Genomic DNA, 25529 nt, shown 5'->3' on the forward strand with positions numbered 1-25529 from the left:
GCTCCAAATTCCTGAGGACACCTCAAATGACACAAAGCAGCTGATTTGAGTCCACTGGGTTCTTTACTGTAAATGTGACCAGAGCTGTCAGAAAGAGAAACTGCTGCCAGCTGACCCCTTCACAGGCTTTACATTTACAGAGAGCTGGTGCCTCTTCTTTAGATTCTTCATTTGCAACTCAGCTGAACTGAGATTTGGCTGTAAAGCCACTGCTGAGACAGGAAAGATTTTATTTTAATCTAAGTCAAATAGGTTTTTCCTGTTTGATTTTCCCCTGGTGAAGTTCCAATACTTTGGCACTCATTTTCTCACTGTGAATTGTGGCCAGGATTGCAGGGAACCTCATATAGATGAGAGTCTTACCTGCATTTTCTCTTTTATATACCAAAACATTTCACCTCAGTTCAGTTCCACATCAAGTTTTTTTCTTCTCAGTTGCTGCCATGACATCTGTGATTAGTGGCTTCTTTGCTTTATGCCCCAGTTCTTCCCCTTTTCCCACTGTGACACTGCAGATCCCATATGGATGCCACATGGTCACAAAACTCCAACAAACTTGGTGAGCCAGCTAAGGGGTGGCAGTGGTGCATCACAGGATCTATTTTTTAGGTCAGGAGTCCTTCTAAGAGGAAATGTAGGATACTACACTATGACACAAATGAAACTAGAGCTCATTAGAGTTGCAATTTCACAGAAATCAAGATTTAACATTCTCCCTTGCTAAAATCCAAGCAGTTTACCTTCTTTCTCTTAATGCAGCCTGACAGAATCAAGAAACTTCCCTGTAAATATATGCCTTTTATTTTATCTTCTAATTCTTAATATATTTTTATTGGTTTAGTTAATAAATATATTAAAGGATGATTCTTAATGGAGCTTAATGAGTCTGTGTCAGTGCTAGTTAGCATCTTACACTACTGTGATAGCTTCATCCTCCACTCACTGTCAGCACCCCAAAGCAGAAAACAACTGCATCAGCATTTTCATAAAGCAAAAATAAATACCTTCTTTTCTTTTATTAATTATCAAGAAGAAGACTAGAATTTGAGAGCTTTTCCTAATAGGATATCTTCTGCATCTGCTATGTAGGTAATGCATTTATCTCTAGCGAGTCTCTTAGGCCTTTATTGTAATTCTGCAGTGCTAAAATATTTCTGTAGGGTCGGCATATGGTAAGAAATGTAAATGCTAGCAGGGAGCCTGAGAAGAACTCACATTCACACACATCATCTTAAAACAAAATACATTTTCTAATAAAACCTCTGAAGGCAGATCTCATAGTTATGGAAGATAGGTCTCAAAAATAAAATGGATAGTTTGGGTTGGAGTTTAAGGAATCTGTGCAGCACTCTGTCTGTGTAAAACTACTACTCAACAGAAAAAAAAGTACACCTAGAAAAATGGTATTTTGCTACCAGTGATGTGAAAGCACATTTTTGCAGAGTGGGTTTTTTAAAACAGAAAATAAATTGGAGCCTATGTAGCAGCTTCAAGCTCAGAGCAAATCCTTCATTTTGGAACACCCTCAGCATAAAGCAGACTCTTGTCAGTTTTGCAAACAGGGAATTGCCTTCATCTGCCTGAGACCAAAAATACCTTGAGAAAAAAATGCCAAAGGTCTCAGCCAGGTGGTGGGATCATTTGAAAAGCCTAGGAGAGCTGTCTCCACAGCACTGGAAGGTAGTTTTACAACCTCCTCCAGAGGAAGAGGGCAGGTAGAAGACATAATGCCATCCACCCCTTGACTATGTCTTGTCTGTGTTCCCTGTATGAAATCCAACAGCAAGGAATGTGAACTGAGTAATCCCTCAGGCTGGCATCCTCTTTCAGGGAATAAGCTGCTGTGTCTTTCCTGAAGATATAAAGCCTTTCTTTGGTGTACAGGGAAAAAGTTCTAAACCTTGAAAAGAAATATGGGTCTCAGGCATCAGATTAGGGCCTGGAAGGGTTTTCTAACACCCTCCATCTTCACCAAAGTGCTCACAGGTGGTACTCTGATGGTGCAGGTGCCCCAAAGCCAGAGTTATTTGCTGTAACAGTGATCATTTGAGAAAGCTTCTTCGAGCACATGGCAAACACGTCAGCATTTATTCACTCAGTACCTCCACATGAGGGACGTGCATTTTATTGCCTTGGAGACTGATCCTAAACACATCTATGCACTCATTCCCTTCACCAAAATCCTCCAGCAAACACATTTTGAGCCACAAACCTTGTACAATGGGCACATAGACTTTGTACTCCTTGGTGTCTGCTTCCAGCAGTTCCAAAACCAGTATAAAAGGGGATGTGACTGATCTGCTTTGTATCTGTTTGGGCATAGTAACTTATAGTTTAGGATCTGATCCAACACGCACATTGTGAATGAGATTTCCTTGAAGATTTTCCTTCAAGCCTTGGGGCTGACATCTAGTTAGATGAAGAGAAGATCTGTTCAGAGGAAAAACTCCTGTAGAAATGAAATGTGCCATTTCACAAAAAAAAAAAAAAAAAAAGTAGAAAACCTAGGCTGGTGACCAAATTCATCATTTACATGTGCCAATAAGACTGTCTGGAGTCTTTCTGCTTCCTCCTAACCTTCTCTGTTTTGATACATTCTCATCTGTTTTACTCAGGGAAGGTTATTTTATTTTTGTTTGTAGTTAGCTGATAATAAATCTTATGGATTAGTATTCATGTAGTATTCATTCAGATTACATTGTGAGTTATTTTTTTCTTTTCCTTTTCCAAACACTAAGAGAAAAAAAAATCTCTTGACATTTTTATTTAGCATAAATGTTCCCTGTTCTCTTACTTGCTGAGAGTTAAAACCTGGCATCCATTATGCAAACTGAGCTGCTTCCTATGGCTTGCTCACACAGGAAAATTTGTCTTTTTTGGTTTCTAGTACTGTTTTTAATTATGTTTCAGGTATCCATGTCTGTGTAACTGAAACTGATTTTTTTTTTTCTTCAAATAGTCAAGTGGGGAAGCCCAAGCAAGGGCGATTAAAGGTGATTCTTTAACCACAGCTTTTTCTGAGTGTTTGTGAGAGAAGTTTATGTTATCAGCAGCAAAAAAATCAAATGCAAGATGTATAAAGACCATGGAAAATCTATCAAGTTTTTCTGGAAAATCTTCAGATCCATCCAAGCAGCTCAATAATCATGTACATTTTAACAGAAGCTTTGATCTGGAAGAGTCTCAAAGGCTTCATCTAACAGGATTTTTTCTCTATGTCAAGAGAGTACCTAAGCTGGTTTTCCGGACTCATTGTGTAACAGTAGATATTGTCTCCTTCTGTACATGTTAGATGGCAAACGTGGTTTCTTATCTCAGACCCAAGGAAACAGGAATCAGCCTTTCATATAAACATTGTCTACATGTAGAGCTTTTCCCTTCAGAGATGCCTCTCTAGACAGGACACATCTACATGACCACCTTTTGCCTCTTATATATGCTAAAATTGAAAGGCTTCCTTTCTTCAATGAATTGTGTCAAATAGTGTCAGAAGATCATGGTAGTGAACTAACTCCAACCATCTTGCTTACTTCAGGAATAGCAAAAGGATCAGTCTAAACACTTCCAGTCCTTTGCCTTAAGCAAACATACCTAAGTACCCTGCTGACTTGAAATTAATTCCATATTAATATTGAAATGACAGGGCTTAATGTTTACTTATTTTGGTGTGCTTAATTAATATTCTGATCAAAATACAAGCTTAGATCTGCATTTAAAATGCAGACAGGATGCTGTGACTCTAGCTCAAGTTAGGAAATCTTTCCTATACAGAAGGCAGCTATGAAAGCTTTAATCTTCAGTATTCAAGGCACAGGTTCCATATCTCATGCAAAATCTACTTTCACCACCAACACAGCAGCATATTGCAGAAAAGAAGCTCCAGTAAAAATAATAAAGGTAAGAAATGTCTAATCAGATTAACTTTTCAATGAAGCAAGAGGAATTATGCTGATAGACTGTGAAGTTAAATGAAAGCTTAAAGAAATCTAGACTCTCTAATCTTGACTATCTGCATAACAACACCTGAACTTCAGCAAGAAGGGAGAAAAAAAGCTCAAGGTGTGAAAAACTATTAAATTAAGTGTGATGAGGAACAGGTCTGAGATGTGATCCAGCCTATCCTTATGGAAACTGGAGGGTGACATAATTCAGCAAACGTTTTTTAGTGAATATGAGCTTTGAAGAAGAGCATTATATGTGGGGATTCTGCACATAGTAAAGGCAGTGTGAGTACAGTGTTGGGTTTAGAGGAGAGATGCCTTCTCTTCCGGTGGTTTATTTTTGGGTTGGATCTATTAAGATACAATTAGATTTATTGGTGTTTCCCTGGAGGTTATGTATTTAGTTCTCAGTGTCAATAATGCAAATAGCAAAGGACAATTTATTTTTAGCTCTTGTTGATTCGTCTTCATCCTAAGCTTAATTTCTCAACTCCACCAATTACATTTGCTTTTTTCAGGGACAAAAACAAGTAGACATTGTTCTCATTTCTATGCAGTTCAAGTTTCTCTGCTTATCTTTTTCTGCTCTGGAAGGTCAATAAATGACCCAAAAACTGAAACTGTTGATAACTTCAGTGAGTGAGAAGGGAAAGAAAAGGACATCTCACAGATAACAAAAGCATCATAGAATAAATAAATATGCTGAGGAGATGATAATTTTGTGTACCTGTTCACTGCTCAGCTAGTGTTGTCATCCACTACATTTGTTCCATCACAGTAACCAAGCCTGGGACAGTATTTCATCAGATACTGTGAGAACACAGACTAAAAGGCAGTTTCTACCCAGAGATTTGCCAGGCTGCAAAGCTGATACGATCTTTTCCCCCAGAGAGCTCGACTTCCAACAGATAACTTGCAGAACTAAACCCTCTTGCACAGAGACCTTGGAACACACAGTGAGCATGGGGTTTTTTGCCAGAGATGCTTGTGTAGCTGTCACTGGAGGAGTCAGAAGGGAAGAAATGCTTTCCACAGCAGGATATGACCATAGCATCTGGAAGTGTCACATTTTTTTGTCTGCCTGGGAATTCTCCAATCCCACTAGAGGAAAGATGGCTGGATGGACTCTGTGGCAAGGAAGCAGCCTCCTCCCAGTCAACATTATGGGATTGTTATAAGGTCACTACCTCTGGCAGGCCCCAGGGATTTATCTTGTCCAGCTGCTGGACAACAGCCCAGTGTGGCTGGAGAGCCAGTGCTCCTTCTAGCCCAGGTTGTTTTCCTGTTTGCAAGTTCAACCAATAGCAAGGCTGAGCATGTATTCCAGAGATCCACACAGAAACAGGGAGAACACTTATGTGGCCTCTCTCAAATATAAAAAGTCCTCAAGATCATTCCCTAATCCCCTTCTTACCAGTTGCCAAGTGATCAATTTGTGACCTGAGAGTTTGGGTCTTTGCCATTGTCTCTGTTATAATTTACCCAATAGATACGTGCCTCTGGGTGGGTTTTTTTGTCACTTCCCTGTTACTTATTACTTCCTTTGAACAGAAAAGCTTTTTCATGTGATAACCTCAGTAAATTGGAAGCTCTTACATTTTACACACCCTTACACACATGGTGTGTGATTGTGGTCTGAATCCAGTGGGAAGAGCTAATAGAGGAAAGGCAAGATGCTTGCCTGCATCCAGGCACAGGCTGGCATTTATCAATGCAAGGTCTGCTGTCCTATCAAGTCTCATCAGTGAGACATACACTCCAGTAAAATGCTGAAATGCCTCTCTTAGACATCTTGCAGAATCTCTAATGTCTTGTTGTCAGACCTTTTCAGTGACTTAAGTACAGATGCAGCCAAGGCAACTTTCAGATTGTCATGTGTGACAGAGAGAACTTTCTCCATACATTTACAGCTATTTGAGGTTTGCAGTGGAATGTCAATGCAGGATGTGAGGGCTACATCCTCATCAATTCTACTAGGCAAGAGCCAAGAGTCCCTTTGGCTCTAGGGAGACAGTCTGGATGTACACCAGCATAGCAAACAAGTGGGGGGTAGGGAGGTTGACATGACACAACAATTTTTTTCAGTAATTCCACTTACAAATCATCATTCCATGCTGAAGTTCATCCTCATTCCCTGTCTTCAAGGGCAGAATCCTTGTTTCTCAAAGGATCACCTTCTTCTGCTACTTATTTTTCTACGTCAAATCAATTTGCAGAATTGCAGTTTGTTGCAGTAGAAATCACAGAACCACAGAATGGGTCAGGTTGGAAAGGATCACAGTGGGTCATCTGCTCCAACCTCCCTGCTCAAGCAGGGTCCTCCTAGAGCACATGGCACAGGGTTATAGCCAGACAATTCTTGAACACCTCCAGCTGATAACTCATAAAAACTAAATCTCTGAGAATTTTACAGTGCCAGGTATAGATAAGTAGCCCTTGCACATTATTAAGCCCAACTCTGATAGTCTAAAAAGCATTAGGGGTACCATAGTTTAACAATTAACTATGCCATTATTTATATAAGAAGCTATTGATGCAGGGTACAGCATGGTAATGGCAGTGAAATGTACATCTGTATGCAGTACTGGCTATTCACATTTCATATGGATTGTGGTCTAAAAGATACATTTCTGTTTCAAATTTTTCTAGATTGCCTGTAACAACTTTACAGCACTGTCTGTTACAACTGGCTCTCACTTCTCTAAATAAACATTAAAACAACAAACAATTTTTCAACTCCTAACCACCAAATCACAGAATGGGTAAGGCTGGAAGGGACCACTGGAGGTCATCCAGTCCAGCCTTCCTGTTCAAGCAGGCTCCCCTAGAGCACCTCACTCAGGATTGTGTTCGGGCAGCTTTTGAATATTTCCAGTGAGGGGACACTCCACAATCTTTCTGGGCAACCTCTTCCAGTGCTCAGTCACCTGCATGTTAAAGATGTTCTTCCTCACATTCAGGTGGAACTTCCGGTATTCCATTTTCTGCCCATTGCTTGGCACTACTGAGCAGAGCCTGGCTCCACCCTCATGACACCTCCCTTCAGATATTTATAGACATTGATGAGTACCCTCTCAGCTGCCTCTTCTCAAGGCTGAACAGACTCCGTCCACAGTCGTTCCTCATAAAAGAGATGCTCAGGACCCCTCATCTTCTTTGTTACCCTCTGCTGGACCTGCAGCAGGAGATTCATGGAGGAAGAGAAAAAAATCTGAGGCTTCTGTTGTAATCAGCTACTGCATCACCAGTGGGATTCACTAACAGCAGGTTTCAAGGAGAAGCCTTAAGGCTGCTGTCCAAGGGAAAGATCCTGGTGACAGCAATAACTGATAACTGTAACTGATAAACCAAGGTACAGAGAAAAACTAAATAATTAAATGAATAAAGGAGATACGATCTTCTTTGATTTTTGGAATGGCCTTAAATGAGTGATATAAAATTTCCAGCTGAAACCTTGGTTCTTTTGAGTTAATATCTTTGGCACCCTGAATAGTTCTCCTCTCCTCTGTAATATAGGGAATGATAATACTTCTCTGCCTGACTTATCTGTTTAGTTTGCAGGGCTTTTCAGAACGGAATTATCAACCAAAGTAATTCAACACAGCACTTGCCTGGGGCCATCAATGCTTTTGCAGTACATTTAACAGTAATAGATGCAATAAATAATGAAGTCCTAGAGGAAAATGATAGTCCAGCTAAACATCCTTAGTACTCAAGGCATCTCCAAGGGCTCCTTGAGGCCATTTGACTGCAGATGCAGGATTGGTTTCTAATCACAGTGTTTCTCCACATGCTGCAGAAGGGTACTAGGTGAACTTAGTGTAGCCCTAGGAACACATTCCCTTTTTTTTCCAAAGCCTCACTTTTTCAACACTTAACATTAATCTCCTTTTGTCATCTGTTGTGCTGTCTCTTGCCAATGTCATCCAGAAATATTTTCAACACCTCCTGTTGCTCTCCTGACTGATCTACAGTGTTTGCCCACTTTAAAGGTAAATGTAGATTAAAGGAACAGCTGGAAATCAATCTTTCCCTTCTTTAATATTTCAGGTAGATTCATTATCTTCCAACCTAGTAATTTGTCACTTTAATAAGTACCTGAAAAGTTAATTCATTTAATAGGAGCAACTTCTTCATTTATTAGCCAAGCAGCAATTGCAATTCAGGTAGCAATAAGAGATTGATGAAGAATGAGTAATGCCTGAATGGTACAGTAAATGTTATTGAACTCATTTCATCTATTAGTTTGAAGATAGTTAATCTGACATTGTCAGTATCTGGAGATGGACTGATCAAGACTTGAGCTCTTTGGCCATTTCAACCTGAGGCTGCCTATATTTTGTCAATGTGGAAGGGCAATGCAAAGTTAGAATAAGAAAATTTTGTGCAAAAATTAAAACTAATTTAGGATATTCAATATGTTGAAAAAAAATCCGTTACTTTGTTCCTTTCTGATACTTCTCCTTTTGAGGCTAACAAATGTAGTTTTGATGGAAAGAAGAATCTCCCTGCATTCTCTGTTATTTACTTAGAAAATGGTCATAGAAGAAGCCAAAATTTGAACTGGGTTTTTTACTCGAAGAAAGCTACAAAGCTCAAACACATGCTGAGTTGCTCTGTGCTTGGAGGTGGAGCCAGGAGAGAGAGGAGAAAAAGAAATTGTGCATATGTAGAACTCCTGCGAGCTCAAAAAACCCTTGCAGGGATGTATTTTCCTGTCATCTTCCCCTCTCCTCTACTAAAGTTTTGGGCTGAGATCTCCCTTTCCTTACGTGTTTAGTATTTGCAGTCCAGAGATGGCTTTTCAGAGCTCCTCTGAAGATGTATCCTTTCCCAGGATACGCTGGCTGCACAAACACTTCTGGCTCCATTTGGTGCCCAAAGTAGTCTCTGTTTTCCCACCACTCCTCCCATCCTACCCCCTGCCCAGCTGAGTGTTTAGCCCCTGGAGCTCTCCTCCTCACAAAGGCTGATCAAAATTCAAGGCTTCACAGTCCAGGGGAACCTTTGAATTCCACAAAGCCCTTCTTGGGCTCTGTTTTTATGTATGTATTTCCTGTTCTTGGCAATTTTAAACCTCTGTCTGAAATGGCAGCATATTTTGTGTCTGGAGGTAACTAACCTCTGTCTTCTTCAGCTTCCTCACCCACCAAATACTCAAGAGCAGTTAAACTTCAGCTTGACCAACATGATGACATTCCTCAGCTTTCAGACTGCAGCCTGCATACTTGTAAGATGAATACTGCAGCTGTTTAAGCACCTGAACACATTTCCTTGTGCAAGTTTGTGTGCATCTGTGCACATATCTGTTCACAAACACGAGGTATTAAAGTCAAGAGAGTTGAATTTTTCTTGTAGTGTTCTCAAGCGTTACAGTACCTGGTATTGTCAGCTCTCACTGTCTTTTTCAGCAGGTTGTGTTTGTTTGTTTGCACTGAGATCAGATGTTTACATGAGAGCCTCAGGTCTTCTTTTAAAAAAACAGAAAAAATGTACATTGTGTTACTTTGCAGATGTATAAAAAATGCTGAAATTGTGTCTTAACAAAGAAATGCCTGTCAAAAGAGCTCATATTTACTTGTGTTTTTTCAACTTGCTTGTTTTGAAATATGCCACAAGTCTTGCATTTGCAAGTGTGTTATGTCTGGGTAAACAAAGGTAAGCAATGCTAATGTATTTCATGATGGTATCTCTCCAGCCTGTCTTGTCATGCTAACATTTGTACAGAAAACTTGGTCTACAGAACCCACTCAGTGTAGGACAAGACAGGTTACCTAACTGCAAGAAAAAATTTTAGAAATAATTTTTTTTAAATAACTTTTTCAGCCAAGAAACACAAAAACCTCCCAGTGGATATAAGTGGATCTTCAACTAACCCTGTCCTACACAAGAAAAGGCTCTCTCTTGCCATGCCACATAGAGGACACTCAGTCCCTTTCATGTCACTAAGAAAACTATATTGCCCACACGGTTTCATCACAAGCCTCATCAAGCAAAAACCTGGGGCTCTCCAGATGTTTTTGAAGTTGCCAGCTCTCCAGATACTTTTGAATTTGTCACCAAATTCAGGGAGAAATCACAAAAGAAGTAACTTTGGGGAACTGCTGAATTTATATCAGACTAAAAGAGAAAGGAAATTAGTAATATTTAACTCATTAAACAGATGGATATGGAGGAGTTAAAATGTAGTCTTTCAGCTTTCTCACACATCCCATAACAAAATCTCCTAAAAATTTAATAGAAAAGAGACAAAACATATCTGGAAATGGGAGTTGATCTTTAATCTATTGTCACCAAATCATCCTTTAAAAGAAAGTAAAATTTCCTTCCTGGTGGAAATAGTCTAAAAAGAGAAAGGACAGAAAGTACATTATCAGCCATTCTGTCCCTGATCATTAGCTATAATTACATGCAAAGGAGGGAGATACATTTGTAATGAATTACTTTGTGGTAAGTAGAGTTTTAATAATTACTTCCTTAAATTGAGTTTTTATAATTGATTTCTCCTCTAAGATCAGATATTGTAAGATCTTTAAAACTGCCAGATTTTAAACAATGTCTACTACATTTTTTACTGAGCAAAAGCTGATGCATGGAAAATTAAATTGTTTTCTCCTCCAGAGTCCTTGGCTTTCTCCTGTTGGTGTGTTAATGCCTTGGACAGTTGGATCCTCTTGTATTCTGAAAGAACATTTCTGCATAGATCTATCGAACTGACAGCAACAACAACACAGTCCCAAAGGTTATAGGTTTAACAGATTATTCTTGTCTGGAAAGGAAGATGTAAGAAAAAGTTCCCTAACCTTTGGCCCTGGATTTTAGGAACTAGATGCCTGCGTTACTTGCCTTATCTGTAGAAAAAGACATTAAAGACAAGCCTGTTTCTCAGACTTTTAATTGTCTCTGCCTGGACATACAGGCTTTCTGCTGTTCTCAAGAGTCTTTTTTTTTTTTTTTCCATGCAAGTTGATATACACTTTAGATAAATTGCTGGTTTTCTGCTTGGGGCTCCTGTTAAATTAATGCTTCCATTGCACTGCATTGCAATGCAAAGAAATAGCAACAAAAGTAGTGTCAACCCACAGGCACTTATGGTTATCTGAATTTCTTGCTTCAGATGTGTAATAGGGTGATCTGGTGGGACTATTATGTGTGTAGACCTTGCTCACATGTGCTGGGGAATTCTAGGTTTTCTGTTCTGCTAACAAGTGTCCAAGAAGGGACACAGAAGATTTTATCTGTCCGTATTTAGAGTAGAAAATACCTTGGTTCTTTTGTCTGAGGTAGATTCTTGCAGAAAAACCCTTGTTCATGTGCATTAATTTAGGCTATTAATATAATTAAACAAAACGTAATCAGGTCTCCCTAAAAATAGGGACTGTGACACATCTTCCTCACTGTTAAAACCCCGTATAACTTTTGCTGGGGTCCTCTTTGCTCCATTGATCAGGAATTTCCTACCAGTTGTTTGGCCATTCCTTCCTACAGACCTATCTGCATTCAGAAATAACTTCAAACCAAGAAAGAAAAAAGCTCCTTGCAACCAGTTTTAATGGTCTAATATGGGAAAAGATGTGACAGTGATTTGCTTCTCACTGCTCACTGTGACTTCAGCTCTTGCCTCCCAGAGTGCAAGCATCTGGCAGAGTCAACCTCTCACAGTATCCCTCAAAAGAAATGAGGGAGTTTTGAATTTACAAACTTGAGGCAAGTCATGGCTTCATGCTGTGCAGGGCCTGAACTCACCTGAGCTTTTCTGTTGTCTCTGAAGATGGATGGGTTTAATCAGCAGACAGTGATTGTAGCATGAAATCAATCCTTCTGGACTAAGCAGGGAGATTTTGAGAGTGGCATTTGGCACAGACGTGGTGGAGAAAAAAATATTTCTGAAATACAGAAGTGAATACTGAAATGCCCAGCCAAAAAACTAAACCTTCCTAAGCCTCCTCAGACCCACTGAAAGGCAGAGTTTAACTAAGTGCCATAGGGCACCCATGTAGATGACAGAAAATGTCCTTGTAGTGCATTATAAAATGGGCCCCTTAGGTCTAAGCAGTTATTTATGGTTTGCCAGTGGTAAAAAAGTGAAAGACAGTAGTGCTTGACAGGAGGAGACTGCACTGGACACACAGTGAACACACAATGAAAGAGGAGTTCCCTGCAACCCTCCAGGTGTGTATTTTGGTATATTTTGCCTGCTGGCTATGCCATCAGAGTTGGTCCTTTGTACCTTTTGGAATTACGTTCTTCACATCCACAGCAGTCCCTCCGGATATAACCCTGCAAGAGCCCCACTTTGCTCTGTCCATGTGTGTGAAATCCCATGTATTTAATGGTTAAAATCTGGTCACTTATACTGTGTATACAATCTCACATCATATGCTACTGGAAAAAGAGCTCCAGGTTACAATGCAAAATAAAGTTACTCCTCTTTTTCCATGCAAAGGAACTTTCGGTACATTAAGTACACTTAATACTATCAAAACTTCTTAATGTTAACAAGCTTTTAATACAGAAAAATTAATGCTAACAAGCTCCCCAAGGTAAAATGTATGGTATCTTATCTTCAGCTGAAGAGAATTCCTAAATTTCCTCACACTGCTAGAGAGCTGTAGTTCCCTATTGATCTCACCTTTAGTTCTGCAAGGCAGTGCTCAAAACTGGGTAAGTTATTTTACTAAACCTGTCTGAGCATTGAAATAAATGCACAACAATTTTCACAAATTTGTAGAAATCAGGGATGGAAAAGGTTGAAAGATATAAGCCAGATAGCCTGAAATCAGCATTCATAACAAGTGTTTGAAAAACAGGGCTGTGTTTCCTTTTCATCTTCTGCATTTCCATTGTCAGATAAAGTTTCCACTTTCAAACCAGGACATTTTTTCAACCATTCTGAAGAATGAAATATAAAGATCTAACCTGGTCTGTAAAATGTTTTTTGCATTTATTCAAAGAGAAATGAAGCCCAAAAATCTCTTGGGCAACTTCAGGAGCTGAATTTTCCATCTATTCTTTGTTAAGAACCAAATTTCTGAAGAGGCCTTTTCTATGTGAAAATTTTGACACAAATCCAGCCCCAAGCCACAAAGTATTTAATTGCAGTCCTGTGACTGGATTGCCATTTAATGAATGGATCTGATCCTTAACTCCACTAGTACAAGCTGAAAGTTTGCTTTGCCCTTTGTCATGGTTTAAGCTCAGCCAGCAACTGATGACCCCATAGCTGTTTGCTCTCTCCGCCTCCCCCTGCACTGGGACAAGGGAGAAAGTTAGAAAAGTGAGAAAACTCTCGGGCTGAGGTAAAAACAGTTTAATGGGTACAGCAAAAGCCATGCAGGCAAGCAACGCAAAACAAGGAATTCATTTACTGCTTTTGTGTTTCCAGCACAAATTGACACACAGACCCATACTAGCTGCTATGAAGAACATTAACTCTATCCCAGCCAAAACTGTTGTGTCCTTACAGGTTCTTTCCTGAAGAGCATTCAAGTTACCTTGGCTCCTAGTCCCTCCTAACCACCACGAGCCAAGGCAAACACTTGAGGCCTGACTCTGATTTAGTTTACCTTATTTTTACACTGAAATAAATTCCTGGCTTTCAATAAACTACATGGCAGCTGGAACCTAACTTTGATTCTGCATCTTTCCCCAGGGAAACTGAAGTTTCTCTGAAAGAGTCACAAAAATCGAGATGTCAGGTTTACCAGAGATGCCATGAAAGCTGAGAGCATGCTTCAGATAATGTCAGACACATTATTTGGTTTAAACAATCTAAGTGTTCTCTTAGAAAAGATCAACACATTCTCAAACCTTGAGCCACATACCAAGGTGAGAAAGTGAGAATGAAAAAACAAAGTTACTGTGACAATAATTTGCTTACCAAGTACCAAGGAACACTGTCTAGCACTGTGTCATTAAACACCTATATGTGTACATACATGAGTATTTACTTAGGTAGTTTCCATCCTGTTTTACCTGTATGGCTTGTTCATGGCCAGAATAATTAATTACAAAAAGATGGTCATTTTCCTGATAAAATTAAAAATGGGTTCATTTCTAACTAACTATTGAGGCATTTATATACCTGAATAGCAGCTTTGTGTGATCTACTTAGATTCCTAGACTGTGTTACTAATAATGCAGAATGATTCCAAGTGTCAGTGGTGTTTATATCAAGATAAGATTTGTAACAAAATTTTTAAAAAACAAAAGAACATTGAATTTACCATGCTTGCAAATCTGCTGAGTTTGGGAAAGTTCTTCAGATGTGGTTTCAGAGTAACAGAGTGATCCTACGCTTGGTTTCCATGGAAAATGCAATATGTATTCCTGCTCTTTGAGGAATAATGAAAGACATCTTAATATAGACATCTTAACACTTTAGCAACTTTTGCCTCTTTATTTCAGTCTTTACCAGACATCTCTGGTTACTAGAAGACTTCTTTCATTGAATAGTGAGCCCAGCAATCATTTCATCTTGCATGACATTGTGCAGCATATCTCAAGATGGATAGTCCTGTAAATGAACGGATACTATAAAAGATAACAACAGGTTTACAGAAAAATCTGATCTATTTTCAACCTTCTGCATATTTTTCTGCAGGGATATATCTTCAGTACCATACAGACAATACACAGTTAAAGTTGTATACATTTTGTCCCCTTTTCTCCCTCTGGAAAAAAAAAACCCTTCATCTGCAAAATCCTGTACTGTAATCCATAAAATACATCAGTTGTCTACAGGCAGCATTCATGTATATTTTCCATGCTACCTTTGTACATCAGCAGAGGGGCTTTAGTATCACTGCATTTGGTAGTGGATAACAATGCCTGCTTTTGATTTAGGGGCACTCTTAAACCCCCTCCCAGCTGCATCTTGCTTATTATTTTTCTGTAATTATCAACACAGATTATAAGGAGCATCTGGTCTTGAGCACTCCCTTAAGAAAATCCTGCTCTCAATGATGTCGAGTGGGTTGAAATTTTCACTGGAATTCACGTGCATCACAATGAATTTCTTCTTTAAACCTCAGCCTCAGAGGCTGGGACATAGAGGGATGGAATTCAGATTGTGTTTGCACCTTTTCTTGGAGCAGCTGTAACATCTATTTGCTTTCAAGCAGATGCCTGTGATTAAGCAGGGGCAGAGGGGAAGGCTGTGGGGGATAAAGCACCCCTTTCCCCACCAGACTGGAAATCTACCTGGGTTATCCATTTCTTAATTTAGAAATGAGAATGTTGTTCTGTTCCATAGAAGCCTACTGGGTAGTAAACCTGCTGTGGCACCCAGCCTATTGTACTGCAGTGTGCCTGTGTCCTGCATGCACACATCTTTTTTAATAAAAAATTTCTTCATCTTGGAGCCCAGAACTCACAATCAGTTACCTTATTTCCAAGACATGTAAGCACATGGCAGCTGCTGTTTTGCTTCTGATGGAAGTAGCATACCATCTTCCTTACTTTTTCCTTAGGTATTCAAACTTCATACTTCCTACCTTCACTGAATTTGCGTTTTGCCTACCTTCAGCAAACCCCATCCATTTGTTCTTCCTGTCAGGTGGCCTACAGGCAACACTCACTATAACATCACATTCACACATCTTCTCTTTAATCCCACCCCATAAGTTCTCTGTTGGCTCTTCATCCATCCCCAGGCAGAAGTCCATGTTCTCCAGCTGATTCCTCACCTCTCCCACCCAGCTCACGTGACACACCTCACATCTCACACCTCATCTCACATCTCACAACTCACACCCAGCTCTTCTTTCACTCTCTATGTCCCACATCAAGGTCCCACCCTCAGGGACAGTGGGTGCCCAGGTTCTCTAAGATGACAGCACAGTCACCAGTGTACCCACAGTGCTGAGCAGCTTCAAGGCTCCACTCATGAGCAGGATAAATTAAACACTGCCTAAAGCAGGATTATTTAGTTGACTCTCATGTGACCAAAGCTTGGAGCAACTTCACATTACACCATCAAGAATGTCATCTTCCAGGTCGGTTTTAAAAAATAACCTTAAGTAGAAGCAGGAAAATATTGTTCATGCTGAGCACTTTGTAGTAACACACTACAAATCTGTTCATTATTGCAACATTCCTGCCTGGAAAGGGACACAGATGGCACTCCCTGACAAGTAAGATTGGGTACTGCTTTCTGCATCTCACAAAACATGTCAGGATTTGAACAAAAAGCTATTATTTTGGGCTCTGTTTGCAATCCCTACCATTTTCTAGGAGCAATGCTAGTCCCTGGCTGTTATCTACATTCCATTGCTAGCTTACTTGAGCAGCTAGGAGATGTTAATCTATGGTTAGAGTGATTTTGGTTATCTGAAAACACAGTATTGGTATAATTTCACCCTCTGTGAGACAAAATGGTCCAGAACATAAAGAATCACAATTTTCTGAAAGAATGTGTCGTGGTTTGACACTGGCCCAATGCCAGGCACCCACCAGAGCTGTTCACTCACCCTCCCCTGCCACAGCTGGGCAGAGGAGGGAAAAGGAAAAAAATTAACGAACACTTCATGAATGAGATAAGGACCAGGAGGAACATTTCAGGGGCAAAACCGGCTCAACTTAAGTTGTGAAGTGAATTTATTACTAACAGAATCAGAGGAGGATAATGAGAAGTAAAATAAGCCCTTAGAACACCTTCCACCCCCAGCCCCTCCCTCCTTCCCACTGACAGTGGAGGCAGACAGGGCCTGGGGGTTTGGTCAGTCCATCTCCGAGATTTCCTCCCGCTGCTCCGGGACAGGAGTCCTTCCCCTGTGAGGCCGTGGGTCCCTCCCACAGGAGACAGTTCTCCCTGAACTTCCCTGGAGTGGGTCCCTCCCACAGGAGACAGTTCTCCCTGAACTTCCCTGGAGTGGGTCCCTCCCACAGGAGACAGTTCTCCTGAACTTCCCTGGAGTGGGTCCCTCCCACAGGAGACAGTTCTCCCTGAACTTCCCTGGAGTGGGTCCCTCCCACAGGAGACAGTTCTCCCTGAACTTCCCTGGAGTGGGTCCCTCCCACAGGAGACAGTTCTCCCTGAACTTCCCTGGAGTGGGTCCCTCCCACAGGAGACAGTTCTCCTGAACTTCCCCGGCGTGGGTCCGCTCTCAGGAGCAGCAGCCACACCGCCCCTGCTGCAGCCTGAGCCCCTCCCACGGGCACACAGCCCTCCCAAAACTGCTGTGGCATCGGTCACTCTTCCACGGGGTGCAGTGCTCCAAGGACAGGCTGCTCCAGCCTGGAAGCAGGGCCCTCTCTCTCCACCAGAACTCCCACTGGATCACAGCCTCCTCCAGGCATCCACTGGCTCTGGCACAGGCACCTCCCCGGTGCTGAGTGGATCTCTGCATCCCCCGTGGATCCCCATGGGCTGCGGGTGGATCTCTGCATCCCCCGTGGATCCCCATGGGCTGTGGGTGGATCTCTGCATCCCCCGTGGATCCCCATGGGCTGCGGGTGGATCTCTGCATCCCCCGTGGATCCCCATGGGCTGCAGGGGCACAGCTGCTGCACCATGGGCTGCACCACGGCCCGCAGAGGAACCTCGGCTCCGGCTCCTGGAGCACCTCCTGCCCCTCCTTCTCCCCTGACCTTGGTGTCTCCATGTTGTTTCCCTCACATGTTCTCACCTCCTCCTCTTCTCTGACTAGAATCCCAAACCTTGTGACTTTGTTTCGACTTTCTTCTTAAATCTGTCACCACAGAGGCGTTACCAGCCTCTCTCCTTGGCCCAGTTTTGGCCAGCAGCATGTCCATCTTTGGAGCCGTCAGCCACTGGCTCTGCCGGACATGGTGGGAAGCTTCCAGTGGCTTCCTCACAGGGGCCAGCTTTGTGGCCCCCCTGCTACCTAAAACCAGGCTGTGCCAGACCAGTACAGTGTGGAAACAGCCTTCAAACCCTTCAAGCCATTGTCCCACCAAGCAATGCTGAAGTTTTCCATGAAAGGCTGCTGAAAAAGTTATCTTTTTCACTGCTCTGTACCAACAAAATAAACTTTCCCTGAGACACAAGTAGGCCCAAAGAAAGCATAACGAGACTGAAAATCCACTACAAATTAAACAACATTAATTGCCACTAGTTGTTTCACCCACAGGGAAAAAAATATAATGACATGTTTCTTTCAGGAAGGATCATTAACAGGACTGATGTAGATAGAGAGAATAAAGGATTGTCGTGTACGGCACTTGAGAATTTACCTTCCCTCTTTGTAAATACAGATTTGATAGAAGTACTTAGGGAGAATAGCACTCATATATAGCAACACTTACATCTTGATATACCCTTTTAGAAGAGCATGCATTGATCAGGTGCTGGGTGCTGTTTGATGGATTTTACTTATGGGTCTGAGTTTCACTGAAATATATTCTTGTTCTTGACTGTGAGATGATTTTTCTTTGGAGTGCTCTTTGCAGTTAGTGTGTGCACTGACAGTCCTTAAAGTCCATGGGCAACCTCGCCTGCTGATCTGCACCATGAGTTCTGGACTGACACATTGGCTTCATGTTGGACCTGCCTCATCACCACAAACTTATCTCATAGTCTGGATTCTCTTTCCTTTCCATAGGCTTAAAAAACTTCTTTAGGAAAAAACAGCGCAGGCTCAGGTTTTCAACACCATGATTAAAAGTTGCTATGCAAAATTCAGACAAACAGCTACAACTCATATATTCCCCTATGTATTTTTACAGAGAAGGGAGTGCCATGTGCATTTTTAAGGTAAGTTGTATCTAAGTCGGCACCTTTGGTCAGTTTCCCTTTAGTAAACATACTGTAATATGACATACCCATTTACTGGTTTTTAGAACACATATAAATGTCAGTCAGATTAAAGACAGCAAAGCTTAAACATTTCATATAAAGTCTAAACAACATTAAGATACCAAAATCAGAAAGCTATCTCCAACATTTCTTCATCATTCTTTTGACAAACACAATGTATATAATAACACAAGAAAGCAACCCTTTGAAGTAGCTTTAAAAAGTAAACCCCTGTTTATAAAGTTGGTTTTTCAGCACACTACAGTGAAAAACACTGTCATCCTGTACTCTCTGCTGGGGGATTTGTCTCAGGCTACTTGTTTTTATTCTCTGCAATGACAGAGTAGCCTGCTGTGTGAAGAACAGAGCCAAAAGCACTATTCCCACATAGGAATTTGCCAGTGAGGATGAACTGTGAGTGAGAAGCTCACAAGAACCTCTGACCAACATCTGCAAGACAATCTACCTCTGGGATCTAATCCTCAGCAGTCTCTGCTGGACTTGGGCTGGTTTAGCCTTTGTCTTCAAGTAGTGAGCGTGGGTGCTCGGCTGTGTTTCAGAATAGGACCCTCCTGCTTGGTTTGGTCCTTATCATAGTTCAACACATGTAATTCCACTCTCCCTACATAATGACTAAGGCACCTGTAATAATGGCAGATGAAGATTCCCATTTCATGTTTTCATGCTGAAATACCTTGCAGTGATCAACATGGAAAGTCCTGCCAGTAGGATCCCTACCATTTAATATGAATTTAAGAGCACTGATATACTCTATAAAAACAGATTAAATTAATCCCACACCTGAGAATGCAAATCTATTCGAGCAAGTTTGCACTTGGAATTATATTTATAACATTGATTCAGTTAGACAGAAAGTACAGGCAGGTAATGCAGAAGGAATTTTGCTATGCATTCTTCATAATCTTCAGACCTTCTACCTCCTTGCATGTGACCATCTCCCTTTTGTTGCTTTGTCAAGAGATATGCTTGCTCTGTACCTGTTATGTGCATTCATGGGGTTCACTTGATACATGTGACTTCACCTCTTCTGCAACCCAGCTCTGGATAGTGTGAGGCAGAGCAAACTGTGATGTAATAGAGCCTGAAATGATGATAAATGATATTTACTGGCCATTCACAATTCTTTGCTAGTCCCTACTAAACTCCTGCACCCTCTCCCCCACCCCGCCCCCAATCACTAGCTAAGCCTTTTTGGATTTTGGTTATCAGAATATTGGCGATGGGTTGTCTCCACCAAGTAAAATTGTATTAGGGATACCTGCTTTGTGGAGTAAAAGGAGGATTTTCTTCTCTGAGGGATCATTAAATTCAGATCTGGTTGTGCTTGGGTCTGAGTAGCATTCATTGTGTGATGCACAGTTCAAGGGAAACAAACAGGACATGCTTCTGTCTGTGCACATCTCCACTAATCTGGAAAGAGATTTAGCTAAAGCAATCTGCCCAGGATCACCCTGGCTATTGCATGGCCAGCCCCTTCCATCAAAATGACACAGGTGGATGAAATATAAGAGCACAAAGCTTTCACCTCTTCCCTGGTTCCCTGCAGGTTCTCTGCCTCTAGGCAAGAGAAAAGATTCACAGGTAAGATGTAAAACAAACTTTTGTTCTCTCTTTTGCCATTAGACAGTGCACTGTGACCAAGAGGTATTTCAAGGTACTGCAACTTCCATGGAAACAGCATCTCGAGAAATATTTTTAGCTCTTAATTACAGTAGCAGAAAAGAAGATGCAGGGAAAAAGTAAAAAGGTGAAAAGATACATAATGCAAAAAGTAGTCAAAAAGATTTTGACCTTTCCTCATTTTGTTTTCCTTTTTCTCTAGATGTAGAGAGATTTTATATGGTTCACTCCCATCTCACTCCGATTAATTCTCTTCACTGGCATCCTTTAAGGCAGTATCAAAGATCACTCCAGTTCTGTTTTAAAGGGAAAGCAAACACGGGATGAACATCACACAAGTGGCAGTTGTCTACAGCTAGTGACACCACAAATTTTCATAGAATCATAGGATGTCCTGAGTCAAAACAGACCTGGAAGGATTGTCTAGGCCATCTCCTGATTCTCACATGACAACCCCAAAAATCACACCATGTGTCTGGGGGTATTTGGAAATTCTGGAAATATTAGTATGTTTCTGGGAGTTCATTGTTAACACACAATTAAAAGAGGAAACATCTATTATTTGCTTCATTGTTTTCAAGATGTAATGAAAATGTTTGGGAAGCATTCACATAACTTAAAAGTATGCAACAATCTAAATGGTTTGGCCTCCAATAGCATGTGATTTTCACTGGAAATTGTGACATTAGCATTGCTTTGTGGTAGTCTTCAAATTAATAGAAAACAAGCAAGAATATTTCTTTCTAGTTTAATTCCTGGTCCATGTTTTTTGTTCTGCAGCTTTGGCAATCAATTAGTAGAGAGAAACCAACAATTAACCTTGAAGATTGTGTATACATATATATATATAAAGTTTTAAAATACTTGTATCCACTCTCAAAAGCATTTCAGAATTAAAGAAGGTATTTTGTCATTCTTGCATACCCACAAATGTTCAGCTCCTTTACCATATGATTACCTCTTAAAATGTCTTCCAGATATTAGAAATTATTTTACAACCTTAGCAAATGAATACCCATTTCCAACTTTAATTAGAAATGAACTTCAGAGGAAGCTACACATTGTTCCTTGCAGAGATCTAGTCTGGCTTTGCACTATAAGCTTGTATTGCCCATCCTCAAGCTCTGTTCAGAAGCTCTCACAGCTCCAGCTCTTCCTGGTCACTATACACAAACTGTGAACCCTTTCTAAATTCTTGACTTTTGTTTCCATCACAGACACCACCCACTGCTTTAGTTCCACACAGATATTTGATTACCTCAATTGACTCCCTACAGGCATAGCTTGTGAAAGAAAGCTAAATATAACCCCCCAGAGAATTTTAAGATAACCAGTATTCAGGAAAGGAATTTTGGATCACATCATAAATTATACCATGGACCAAACTGTTTTCTGGAATTGTGTTAGGAAAAAAAGGCCCATTTGTATTAAAAAAAAAACCAAAAAAACATGGAGCAAAACCAATATTCAGAGAAAACAGCCACAGCTCTTTGCCTCTGGTGTTCCTCATCCATTGAATGTGTCTAACTAATGTTTATGACTTTGGACTAAAGAGCAGTTAAATGCAATTTATTTGTTGCTCCAAGGACATTTAGAGCATGATGAGGCTCAATTTGTCTGGTCTCTGGCTAAAATTCTTCACTCACACTGACACCATTAGCTTATTATGGCCCAAGAAGATATTTACTGCTTGCTCCATATTTCCAGTTAAGAGGCATTTATGACCGTTGTATTACAGTTTTGTGGGACTGATATTCATAGCCAAGATAATTTCAGGAATGTGCTCTAAACATGTTACAACATCAACTTGAAGAGCTAGCATGGTGCATGTGCTATGCATAATTCCTTCTGTCACATGTAAATAACAGTCACATGCCTGAAATCAGTTTGAATCCGAACATGCACAGTGCCTTTTACATACTGTCCAATTTCTCACTCACCTTTATCCTACATCATAGGCCCGGCGGGGAAAAATATGAATAACACCTTTGTTTATTGGCTGATACAGAATGGAGGCATATTTCCCTGCAGAAGATTTATGATCCATGAGCCCATTACATTTGGATTGCAGCTAGCAGATTAGTTGGAGATTTGTCTCATTCAGAAAGCATTGACAATAGTGATTCATCACAATAATTTCACTGAAGGATCTTAGCAATGTTTTGAGCCACAAGCAGGTGCTCAATTGCCATTCATTAAGAAAGTCATATGAATGGAGACATTGCAATAAAAATGTAAGCATTCTTATTTATTTTGGATGAGAGAAAAATGTGCATGTGAGAGACATTTCTTTGTTTACTTGTGGAGTTAGAACTTTACTGGGAAAGAAACCTTTAAGCCTGTTAAAATCAATTAATTTGGCAGATATCGGACCTTCAAGTTTCTGTGTTGCTCCTTATAATGGAAAATGAATTAATCTTCCACATTCTGACTCATTAAAAACCCTGAGAGGACTTGAATATGACTATTAATATAAGGGCATGTCTAAATTCAGTAGACTTTGTCTCAGACTGTCAAAAGGGGAGCCTACATTTGAGTTAGGAACTATATTTAATCTCCTCAAGGTGTGACCTGAGACACAGAACTCGTAGAATTTCAGCACAAAATTATGGAGTTCCTTCTTCTCCCCCCAGCTTTATATGGAATATAAGTATGTATGGAATATCCCTGTGGTCAGTTGAAGTCAGGTGTCCTGCCTGTGGACCCTCCCAAATTCTCATCCACCTCAGCCTATTCACTGGTGGGGTGGTGTGAGAGGCAAAAAAGACCTTGATGCTGTGTAAACACTGGTCAGAAACAATGAAAGCATTGCTGTGCTATCAACACTGTTTGCAGTACAAATCCAAAACAGACCCATAGTAGCTACTGTGAGGAAAACCAACTCTATCCCACCCAAAACTAACACAACCTGCAGACCCAGGAGTGATGACATTGGATCCGCCCTTATGTCTGTGCACAGAGCTGGGTACTGTGATGATTCAGGGCCATAATATCTTACTTGAATTCTCTGGAATGTGCATTCTGAGGAGAGGATTATTTGACTAATTTAGTTCTACGGGTCTTCATACCAACCTACCTTTTAATTTGTTATGCATTTTCTTCACGAGAAAGCTTTAGTCAGCTTAGGTATTTCCTGCTAAGGCATGACATTGGCTATTTCACAGAAGGCTCCTTCTTTGGAAACTTAGGTAACTTTCCCCAGAAATTAAATACCTGACAATAGCATCACTCATTTATCAGCATGACAACTGCTTTAAAAACCACTTTATGTAGTTTACTTCCAAGGTTTGTTCCGAGACTTGCTTCCTCACTGTTGTTTTACATTGTTCACCTGTGCAGTTAATTACCCTCTCCTGAGAATACACATTGCATTACCTTTAATGTCTAGCATCTTATTTTTGATCCCCTGAGCAGCTCTTAGACACAGCTCTCCTGAGCATCCTCAGGACCCAGGATTGTGTGCCTACTCTTTGTGACCAAAGTGATCCACCACAGACCCTTCCACAGCTCACAGGTCTGCAGAGCTGTGTGAATATGCAGGCTCTTCTGCTTTGGGCTCCCTTCACAGGTGTATTTGAATGTAGGATGCTTTTGTGGTTGAGTTTTAATGGGGTTTGCACAACAAAAGGCAATATATGCCATCACTTAAGTGAATCACCTTAAATTATTTTTTGCTCACCGCAGGTGAGCACAGTGTCAAACTCAGCAGTTACAAAGCCAGAAGAAGCCAGGAGGGAAGAGAAAACATGCAACCACTTATTTGTTCTTCCTACTACACTCAAGACTTTGTCTCTTACAACTTGGCCCAGTGGACATACCAATCAATATTTATGGACTTTGGGCTAACAAGACATCTGCTGAACATCTCAAGTCATAGGATGAGCAGAACCACTGGAGGAAGGAACAGCATGACCACTCAGATCCAAAATGTAAATGAAATTATTAAAGGGACCTAAGAGAGATCCCAGAGCTATCACATATGTTGTAAGGCTTCAGATATATTGTACCATTTCTTCTCTGGCTTAAATGGTGGAACAGATGGCTTGTTGGCAGCCTAATGACAACACTCCACACTTCCAGCAGCTCTGCCCAGAAAGAGCTGAATAATACTGTCTCTGACTCTGAAGAGAGCATTTAAAAGTGTGTGCATGTGTGTAAGTCTGACTCACATTCCTGTGATTGTCGGTTGCCCTGCTTGTTTGCCATGCATTGTGCTGTAATTAGTAGCTCTGGAGAATACAGCTCTAAAGAGTTTTATAAATCTTGCTGAAGTGAGTAATTTCCCTTGTGTAAATGTCACCTTTTGGAAAGAAAACTGCAAAGTTTTCTGGCAGTACATCTTTTACAGTATTAAGACAATACATTATTTGTCATAAAACAAGCACTCTTCCATGTAATGAAAGTCAACAGTGATTTTATTGACCGTAGGGAATAACAAAGTCAACTGGAACTGAGAACCTTCCAAATGTCATGGTTGGTTGTTTATCTTCAGGCAGAAGATTATGTTAATCTTCATGAGAACTAATGAGAGGATACATAACTTCATAGTAGCGGCAGAGCACACAGAGTTTTTACCACACTCTCAATTTGCTGCTTTCAAAACAACACACCAAATATGATGAGTGGACCTCCAAAGGCTGAGATGTCAGGTTGGTTTCCAAAAGCAGCTCAAAAGCTTTGGTATTTTACATGAAAAGGCATTTTGTCATTCACGTCCCTTGTGTATATTTAACAGCACAGCTTTGGGTGCAGAGACCCAGGGTAGTGTCTTTAGCTATTAGAAGTCCCTGAGACTGGGTAGAGAAATCTGTGTGTGGCCACAGAAGGAAGGTTTCTCTGGACAGCCATTCTTTATAGTGCGAAGTTTCATGGGCACATACTGCTTTTGGCAGGAAAAGATGCATTTCACAAATGTGCAGCTACCAATCCAAATTTTTCTCGAAAGGTTTGTTCTGTACCACAAACTCATGTATCCACCAGAGTTAAGCCAGGAATTCCGGAGCAAAGCTATGCCCTGACAGTGGGAGCACAAACAGTTTTGATGAACCACGTGTAACAGAGCACTGGGGCCAGTGACCTCCCAGAAGCCTCTGCCTTCAACTGGGTTAGGGATGCTTAACTACTGGCAGGGCAGGTCCCTTGTCATTAGACAGTCACACTCACCATTGCCAAGGCCAGCAAAATTAACA

This window comes from Corvus hawaiiensis, chromosome 5, assembly GCF_020740725.1.
Source record: "Corvus hawaiiensis isolate bCorHaw1 chromosome 5, bCorHaw1.pri.cur, whole genome shotgun sequence".
In the NCBI taxonomy this organism is placed as follows: domain Eukaryota; kingdom Metazoa; phylum Chordata; class Aves; order Passeriformes; family Corvidae; genus Corvus; species Corvus hawaiiensis.